This window comes from Cervus canadensis, chromosome 5, assembly GCF_019320065.1.
Source record: "Cervus canadensis isolate Bull #8, Minnesota chromosome 5, ASM1932006v1, whole genome shotgun sequence".
NCBI classification, from domain to species: domain Eukaryota; kingdom Metazoa; phylum Chordata; class Mammalia; order Artiodactyla; family Cervidae; genus Cervus; species Cervus canadensis.
The window spans coordinates 50,839,110-50,847,167 of NC_057390.1; positions in this window are offsets into that span (position 1 = coordinate 50,839,110).

Here is an 8,058-nt window from a genome sequence, read left to right on the forward strand (position 1 = left end):
AAGGGTTTTTGAGAAGATCCACAATTGCCTCTGCATATACTTTGCAAACATTAATATTTTGTATGTGGCATATGAGGGTCACACTTTATTTCCTTTGTTTTCATATTATTTGGTCATTCCAGAAGGTATCTTTTGAAGAGCTAAAAATGAAAAAGTTGTACAAATGTCAACTCTAATTCCTAACTTCCAACTGCTGTAACTATCCTTGTTTTATAATAAACAAAATAAACATCAAGCAAGGCTAACTTTCCTTCCTATTTGGCTCTCAGATATAATTCTTTAATATACTTGGCCATTTATTTTGTGTGTGTTAAATAAAGTTTTATAAGATTATAAGAAAAAATTTTCAAGAATTTTAAATTAATTACAGAATAAATAATTGCCACATTTAAGTTTCTTGAGAAATATGCTATATCATCCCACTTGTTCACATTTTCATTTTTCTCTCAGATTTTGTAGCTTATGTAATATAGGTCTTTCATTCTTCATGTCAACTATTCCTAAACACTTGATGTTATTGCTTTTAACTTAACTGGTATTTTCATTTATATTTTAACAAATTATTCATGATTTTTTGATGTGTAGATTTTTAGGAAATCTAAGACTTAAGATACAAATAAAATTAAATGTTTATAAAAATCAAAGAAGAGTTGCATTATTTTCCCTCTGCTTCCTTAGCAATAATATTATTGGCATTGAAAGTTGTCCTTTATTCAGAATATACATTTATTCTCAAAACTTGTTACAACTATCTTTGTTCAAATTTTCTTTATATTAACTTCATATAAATGCCATTGTAAAAGATGTGATGTCTTATACACGGTAAAATACTAATTCCTTATACTTCAAAGTTCATAATATGAAGACAAACCTCTCAATTTTTATTTATATTTTAGAGTCAGCATACAAATATCTCTTTAAAAAGTGTTCTTAAGAAGATCTTAAGTTGTCTTGAGCACTTAATGAAACATTACATTTTGGCATAAGATAAAATACAGAGCTTTTCACATGGTTTCAAACAGTAATCAAATAGGGCAGTTGAATACAAAACAAAGGTGCAGAAAATTGAATTCTAATTACTGCTATATAAATATTAATTCTAATAAGAAGAATAGGATTTTCATAGATTTTTGATTTATGAAACTTAATGAAAAAAAATCACATTTGGTTGCCACATAAAGAAATCTTCACACAAAAGCATCTAAGTTTTTAATGTTTGCAAATGAATTGGTAAATAAATTATTGTTTATTCAATCAGTTAATGAAGCAAACAGCATGACTTAAAAGAAATTAAGTTCTTGAAGAAATGTTATAGAGATAATGAAGTAATGGCAATATTTTTACTTAAAATACAGAAAGGAATGAAGCAGTCCAGGTAAAAGGAAATGAAAATTTAAATGAGACTTTAAGATTAGTTGCATTTTGAATTGACAGAAACAGAGATGTAAAACCATTCATAGTAATTAGAATAAAGTAAAGATATAATTGTGGAATTTACAAACTAAACTTACTTGGGTTCATAAGGGGAAAAGGGAATGGCAAAAAACAAAAGCAAACAGCAAAGCTTTTAAGGTAGAGTTATGCTTTAGAGAACCTTATATGTGAAGTGATGTTTGTTTGATTTTATTTTGAAAGCTAGTGCTTCTTAACATTTCTTTGTTGTTGTTTAGTTGCTAAATCTTGTCCAACTCTTCTGTGACCCCGTGGACCATAACCTCCCAGGCTCCTCTGTCTATGGGATCCCCAGGCAAGAAAACTGGAGTTGATTGCCATTTCCTTCTTGAGGGGATCTTCCAGACCCAGGGATTGAACCCCTGTCACCTGCATTTGCAAGCAGCTTCTTTATCACCAACCCACCAGGGAAGGCCATTTCTTTAGTCATAGATATCGTTTGAGAATCTGATCAAAGTTACTGATGGTTCTACTGTGTGCTACAGTTGACTCTTGCTGGCCTGTAGATGTTAATTCCTACATTTTTAGAAATTTTGTGAACCAGCTAGCATTAACTACTTGAAAGGGGTAGTTGTGGGAGTATTACTGCTATGGAATTAGGCAATAATAAAATTTGGCTTGTTTTCTGTTTTCTCCCTTACTCCAACTCCTTTCTCTCCCTACTCACCTTCCTTTATATTCTCTCTCTCTGTCTCTTCCTTTATTTTTCAGTTTTTAAAATTTAGTTAATTAATTTATTTATTTTTGTAGCAGAAAGCCAGCTGTTACTTACCAGACTGCTAATTTTTTCATTATCAAATTTTATTTACTGTTACATATTTTACAGTGTACAAGATGGTTGGACGGCATCACCAACTCAATGGACATGAGTTTGTACAAACTCTGGGGGATGGTGAAGGACAGGAAAGCCTGGCATGCTAAAGTCCATGGGGTCACAAAATTAAACACAATTGAGTGACTGGAAACAACATATATTTGAGATTTTGCAAGCAACATTGCAGTATACATTTTTCATAAAACCTTTGAAATGCTACATGGATTTATTCTATTTTATTTATTTGAGTATAAGATTAAGAATCACTCTATACTTATTTAGGAGTCATTGGATTATTAAGTTAAAACCTATATTTCTAAACTTAGTAAAGTTAAAATAATCCAGCAATGCAGTTTAAATTTCTTGTAGGATAGAGAGAAATAATTCAGGCTCACAAGCTGTAATTTATTGTAATAAATTCAGATTGAGTTGCTTGTTTACTTAAGCTATCATTTTGTAGTACTTATTTTGTCACCAAATGTTGTAATAATCACTGTAGGCACCTTATTTGCTTTTACTACACAACAACCCAATGTGTTAGATACAATGATCTCAAATTTACAGAGATGCTAACTGGGTCTTAGAACTAGAAGTGACTTCTTCATATTTATGGTTCATACCTGGTAGAGCCTGGACTTGAACCAAATTTAGTTTAAAACAAAATGTTCTCAAGGCCATAAATGAATGGGAAGGCTTTGCACCTAATCAGATGACTCCAAAATAGATCATATCTTCTTTACAGAAGAAGCATGATGTCATAAATGAAACCTGACCAGTCAGGATGCAGTTTTAGAGTTGAGGTAAATGATTTCAGTTTAAGTTTCAATAAAGTTGAAGTATACACATAGGACATTTCAGAGTTCTCAGAGTTAGAGCTTATTCCACATTTTCACGCTCAGGTGCTCAGTCGTGTCTGACACTTTGTGACATCGTGGACTGTAACCCACCAGGCTCCACTGTTCATGGACAAGAACACTGGAGTGGGTTGCCATTTCCTTCTTCAGGGGCTATTCCCCATCCAGGGATTAAACCTGGGGCTCCTGCAATGCAGGTGGATTCTTTACCAACTCAACCAGAACTTGTTCTAATCCTGTCCTATTAGCAAAGTAGATCAAATATTTATATTGTAAATGTTTCTCACATTTCAAACCAGAAGAAGCACTAACCGAAGAAGTAATTTAGCAGAATTTGGTTAAGAGGAAAACCACTGTATCCAAGTAGGGAATATTGAATGAATTTCCCAATCATTTCTCTTTTGCTACTCTCAGTAACTCTGAGAAGACAGTCAACAAGATTATGAATCACTAAGGTTCTCATTTATCTTCATATATGTATCTAGTTCTTAAAGAGTTCTTGACCCATGAAAATTGTTCAGTATATGACAGTTAAATGGGTTATTATTCCCATTTTGTAATTGAAAAAAATCAGGTTTTTCTGAGTTCTTTGAACTATAAGTAACAGGAAGCAGAATTTAAACACAGGAGTTCAGCACTGAAGTTCAGGATTTTACACGTCAGCTGGCAGACTTAAGTTTCTGAACCAGCCTGTGCTCCCAGAAGCCTTGAGGATGATGACCTATTCTCCTTCCTGTCTCATGCGATTTTCATTTGCTCTTTTGTCAGATGGCATCAATTCAATAAATTAAAGAAAACAGATGGAGAGGCACATCAAGCCAGCATTACACAATCCACTAAAGTAATTAAGCAATTACTTGCAAGAACACATTCCTCCCTCAAATATAATAATGTGTTGCATTATCAACATTTTTCTTACAGAGGATTAAGAGCATTAAGAAAATTAAGCATCATTAAAAGGCTTGCCGTAAAATTACATAGTAAATTATTAAAGTTAAACCCTTTTTGCTTCATCAATGGGTTTTTGTTCTTTTATTTACTAGGGATCAATTTAGTGAAGGGGAAAATAGAATGAGAGAAAATGGAAAACCAAAGAGACGGGCATGGATTTATCATGCCAGAGATTAGTGGCAAGCTTCCAGTGGGTGCTATAAAAACCTTACTTAGAGGCCTCTTCTCTATAAATTATCTAGCAACATAAATTGGAAATGAAAAAGAAAAGAGAGACTCATCTGTGAAACCAATGCTGACACACAATTACTTTTTAGCATTCTCCAAAGCAAACCAGCTGCTGCCTAGAAGCCGAAGGTAATCTTTACCACAAGGACACACATATACATACACATACACTGTGTTGTCTTTGCATTGCATGAGGAAAGACTGAGGAAAAAGAGGTGAGTCATTGACATTTATGGGAGCACAGGCTGACACAGAATTGTCAGTTGTCTCTGTTAGGCCTGAGGGAATTTAATCCCTAAGCATCAGATTGCACCCAGAGGTCAAACTGGCCCTTTCTTCTACTTTCCTTAACACCAGTGGTTCTGTTTTCAAAGTGCTGCAGAGGAATCAACTTACATGTGTCTGTAAAACGACTGATGAGTCTGCAGGTTAGAATGACTATGATCACTTCTAATACATTAGCAATATTTTATTAGCATCAATTTTATCACATGGTCCTTGTCATTGGCTCCAAAATGTGAAACACAGGATCATCAATTAAAAGACAAAACAAACAAAAAAATTGTCAAATGATCCTTGAACCTCACATGATATTACAAAAAATGTGGTTATCTTGTCCTGAGAGAGCATTCTCTGAGGAAGAGATCCTTCATGTGACCAGATAATATTTACTGTATCAGTAATATAATGGGGAGTTTAGATTTCACATGCAGCTATTAAACATGTGATTTAGACAGAAGCCAAATATATTAATGAAGATCTGAATGAAGTCACTCTTATTCTTTGCATATCTCTACCAGGTAGAATACTGAGAACACATATCTTTCAGAAATTTTAGAGAATAGAAAGATGAGAAAGAATATTAATTTCAGACACTGAATGTGTTCTATAATAATTTGTGAGGAAGAAATCAGAGAGGTAGAGAGGGTCACTATTTTTTGTCTTTTAAGCATTATTTCTTAAAATACCTGTTTTAATAAAGTATCACTTAGATTAATTTTGTGGAGGAGCCTTTATACAACTAGATTTTTCAAAAGTGTAATAGACAAAACTTAAAACAGTGCCGCAACCAATGACCATACATGTTGTGCCATGGATTGCTAGCACCAATATCATTACAGAGCTGAATAGAAAAATGCATTATTTTGGTCTCGCATTCTTAATTAGATAAGATTAGTGTGGAACCCAGAAAACAATGAACAGGAATTGATGTGAAATGCTATTATTTTGCTTAACTATTAATAAAGTATTTCCACCAATATGTGTTGAGAAAAAAAATATTGTACACATAGTTTATTCATTTGAAAATACCCTGACGTATTCAATAAATTAGATAAGGCTTTAAGAATGCTTAGGGAAACAAAACAGACTTCCTGAGAATCATCTTGGTTAGACAAAAATGGTCCAAGACTGCTAGCTTAGTCAGAAAGACAAACTGAGAGCTATTCTTGAAAAGGAAGAGAAGTGCAAAGATGGCAGTATGTTCAGAGAAAGCACAAAAGGTGCCATTTGAATTATCTGAAAAACAAAAGGGACTATGTGCTATTATTTTTATAGCTTTGAAATTTAGACCTGAAGAATACAAAGGCCATCAGTATCACTATTTGATTGAATCATTGTGGTGATTAACTATGTGAAACATCTATCTCCTTATATTACTGATATTCATATTGTTTGATCATATATAGCTTCTCTTTTCAGCAAAAAGCTTTCTTGTGTTAAAACCAACATATGTATTCTTCCTTGGGAGTGAATATTAACAGGCTTTGGGTGTGGTGAGCAAAAGGGTTAAAGTTTGAATTTTTCCACTGAATTCAACTATGAATTTTACTTAGAATAATCAGAAACAATCCTTACATTCTGAACATCTAAAATCAAGTTGCTTTTTTATAAAACTTAAATGTGACATTTACTTAACTAAAGATTGTTAAGGTTGTGACTGTCTGAATCAAGTTGATGAGTACAGAACTGTTGTGCTAAATTGAATCACTGAAGAGCTGAGTCAAAAGCCACCTAAAACTTTCTGTTCTTTTTAGCATAGTTTAGGCTTGATCACCAAAAATAGTTTCAAATCCTTTGTTCAGTTAGACATGTTACAATATATAATGTAAAGAACTTGAAGGAAAAAATCAATATGTAAACTTCAGCAGACCAAAACCTAAAGAAATATCATTGAAAAGTAATTGCAAAAAAATCAGGAATTGATGTGAAATGTTATTGTTGTTTAGTCACTAAGTTGTGTCTGACTCTTTGTGACCCCATGGACTGTAGCCTACTAGGCTCCTCTGTCCATGGGATTTTCCAGGCAAGAATTCTGGAGTGGGTTGCCATTTTCTTCTCCAGAAATGTTATTATTTTGATCTAAATTATTAATAAAGAATTTCCACAAATCTATGTTGTGAAAAAGTTATTGTACACATTTCCTGTTCATTTGAAAACACCCTGCTTTATTCAATACATTAGATAAGGCTTTGAGATTGCTTAGTGAAACAAAATAGACTTCAGAATCCTATAGATTCTATCCAAAATAGAGTTCTTCAAAATCCTATGACTAATAAATAGACTTAGTCAGAAAGACAAAGCAGCTGTTGTGAATCTTGAGAGGAAAAGAAAAACAAAAATTGAATCGAAATAAAGCAATGGTTTTATGATGCTGAAACTGTTAACTGGAAGATGCTGAATATTCATTGGAAGGACTGATGCTGAAGCTGAGGCTCCAGTACTTTGGCTACCTGATGAGATGAACTGACTCATTGGAGAAAACCCTGACACTGGGAAAGATTGAGGGAAGGAGGAGAAGGGGAGGACAGAGAATGAGATGATTGGGTGGCATCACCAATTCAATGGACATGAGTTTGAACAAACTTGTGGAGAGTTAAGGACAGGGAAACCTGGCATGCTGCAGTCCATGGGGTCCCAAAGAGTCAGATATGATTGAGCAACTGAACAACAACAGAAATATGGCAATGATCATTGTGTGAAATCTAAAGACTTGTGCTTGATTTCAAATTTCGCAGTTGATTAAGGACCACATTCTCACTTAAGAAGAGCCAAATGAATTTGCTGTTCTGTTCATATAGAGTTCTAGGATAGGACAGGTGAACAATACTTCTTCTATGTTATACCTAACTGTGGGATGCAGCTTGGAGTTCCGAAGGCCAGGATTAGGTGGTAAACTGAGAAATTAAGCTCAGATTGTGTCAGGAAACAGAGAATGACCTTGTTCCAGTAAAACACCAGCCCATTATCTAAAGAGCTTCAACAAAACAAAAAATTATTGTTCACTCACATCATGTGTCCATTGTAGGTGAGCAGGTATACCCTGCTAAACATCATCTTACAGATATCAGAAAGATAAATACTCTAATAGGAAATAAGTTTAGCAAAAAAAAAGAAAGAACGAAAGAAAGAAAATCAGACAGATAGTCATTCAGTTCAGTCACTCAGTTGTGCTGACTCTTTGTGACCCCTTGGACTGCAGCACCCCAGACTTCCTTGTCCTGGGGTCAAGGACACCATCTCCTGGAGCTTGCTCAAACTAATGTCCATTGAGTTGGTGATGCCATCCAACCATCTCATCCACCGACTTACCCTTCTTTTCCTGTCTTTAATCTTTCCCAGAATCAGGGTCTTTTCTAATGAGTCGGCTCTTCTCATCAGGTGGCAAAATTATTGGAGCTTCAGTTTCAGCATCAGTCCTTCTAATGAATATTCAGGACTGATCTCCTTTAGGATTGACTGATTGGATCTCCTTGCAGT